Source organism: Hydra vulgaris, chromosome 06 (assembly GCF_038396675.1).
Source record: "Hydra vulgaris chromosome 06, alternate assembly HydraT2T_AEP".
Lineage (NCBI taxonomy): Eukaryota > Metazoa > Cnidaria > Hydrozoa > Anthoathecata > Hydridae > Hydra > Hydra vulgaris.
In genome coordinates, this window is record NC_088925.1 from 56,183,459 (window position 1) to 56,186,026 (window position 2,568).

Consider the following 2,568-nt stretch of genomic DNA (forward strand, 5'->3'; position numbering starts at 1 on the left):
AGTTATCATTAGATTCTTCAAAATTGCTTTGGGAAACAAAACTCGAAACCTTTGCATGTGAATCATCATTTTGTAGTAAATTATTTTCCATTATATAATTCATAAGACATCTCCTATCCATTTTTAAGAGATTGTCTGTTCAATAAAATACTTTAAATTTGAAAGAAAGTAATTTAAAATGTTTTTATTAAAGTAATTTTTTTGCGAGCAGTAACTATGAAACTCAGTTCCTTTCCTTTATTTCTCATTGGTTGTTATCGTGTTTTTTATTTTTTACATATAATTTTATTGTTTTCGGAAATTATAAAATAAATAATAAATGTTATGCCCCAAACTTGTACTACGAAGAAGTATATATTTCATATTTTATCACAGTCTCTGAGTTTTTATTACTTTAAAACAGTAGCATAAAAAATTAGGAATAATGGTTTCAATGCGATCTAAATGTTCATTGAGCAAATACGAGGAAGTTACTGGAAAGCAATTAAAAAATACAAAAATATTTAGTTTTAAACTTATGTCTTTAATAAAAATTATTATAAAGTCAAACTGCAGTTTTTAAATTTCAAATCTTCTTAAATTTTTTGTTATCGATCAAAAACGCATTAACAAGAAACGTGGACGTAGTTAATTGAATTTAAAAGTGTATTCGTTTAGGCAGCTTTAGGCAGCCAATTTTTATACCACAAGATCAATGTCATATTGGTATTCAATTATATATCATTTTAAGCGGTTGATCCGATGGTTTTAAATAATATTTTTGAAAAAAATAAAAACTTAAAACTCAAAATTATTGATGTTTGCATTGTTGAAAATATTTATATAAAATGCAAAAAATATTTTTTTTTTTATGTGATTTAAATATTAACATAATACTATATAAGTCATTTATAAGTTAAAAAATAAATTTAAACTTCTCTGAAATAAGAAATCAAAGTTTTCAAAAGATGTAAAAAAATAAAATTTTCACACTTTTTTGTTGTTATTGATAAAAAGTATTTAAGAAAATATTTAAACAACAAATATGGCGTTTTATTGAAAAATTATTTTTTAATAAAATTCAATTTCTGGCTTATTAATATATTGAGCAAAATTTGCCTTTTTCAAAATTTCAAAATTTAAAAACCTTTTTGTATGGTTTTGCCGGCTTCTGACCCACTGTGGAATGGGGATAGTTTAGTTTGGTCATTTGTTTTTATAATTTTTTAATAGGTAATTATTTTCGTGCCTACATTTAGAATCTAACGAAAATAAATACCTCTTAAAAAATTATAAAAACAAATGACCAAATTAAACTATTCCTTTTCCAAAGAAAATTATTTAATAATTACTTTCTGTAACTTATTTTTATTTTTTTTATTTTTTTTATTTTTTTATTATTATTTATTTATTTTGCCGTTGATAAATATTACAAAAAAGAAATTACAATAAAAGAAAAATCCTGGCCGGAGCAAGAAGAAGACAGGTTGTCTTATCACCGAGCCCCGTCACACAAAAATTTACATGCACAATAAATGATAAAAGGCAAAAAGACAGTATAAATACAAAAACAAAAACAAATCAAATACTTCAGCAATAAAATAATTTGTTGCCAACAATCTTCAAGCAGGATAATTTTAAAAATAAAAAAATAAAAACGACAGAAAATCATAAAAGTTATAAAAACACAAAAAAAAAATGCGTTATTTAATTAAAAAAAAAAGCAATATACAGTATCGGACAAAACGAGTGCAACCAAATAATGCTAATTTAGTTTCTTTATATAAAAGTGCTGCATTTTTTCAATTTAGACAAATAACTTTGTAACTGTTTAGAGACAAAGTTCTTCAAGTTTTATATATCACAAAGTTCATTATTTGTACACGAAAAATATTAAATTAATAAAAAGTATTAAAAAAAGTTGATTTCCTTCTGGACAAAACAAGTGCAACTCGACAAAAAGTTGACCTAGCTGTATTTCGCTATCAATATTTCGTGGCGAATCCTTTGTTGTAAATCACAGCCTTGCATCTTCGAGGCATAGATTCGATCAGGTTATCAATGAAACTTTGTGGAATCGCTCCCCAGGCCTTTTGGATTTGTTCAAACAGTTGATCTTTATTACGAACACCTTCACGATTAATTCTGCGGTTGAAGATCTCCCACAGGTTCTCGATAGGGTTGAGATCCGAAGATTGAGGCGGCCAATCAATCACCGATAGGTGGTTGTCTTGAAACCACTGTTTGACTACTTTTGCAGTGTGTTTCGGATTGTTGTCTTGCTGAAAAATCCATTTCATTGGCATATTCCATTCAGCAAAAGGTAACATAACATCTTTCAGGATATTTTTATTCATGAAACGATCCATTATTCCATCGTTTCGATGTATTGGACCTAGACCGTTAGCAGAAAAATACCCCCAGACCATTACATTGCCTCCACTATGCTTCACGGTCTTACGTTAATGCTTATGGCATTAACGTAAATCAAGGCGTTTTCCGGCCGGTCGACGTACACGGCAAATGCCATCGCTCCCAATGATGTTGAACTTCGATTCATCACTGAACAGGACAGTTCACCATTTCTGC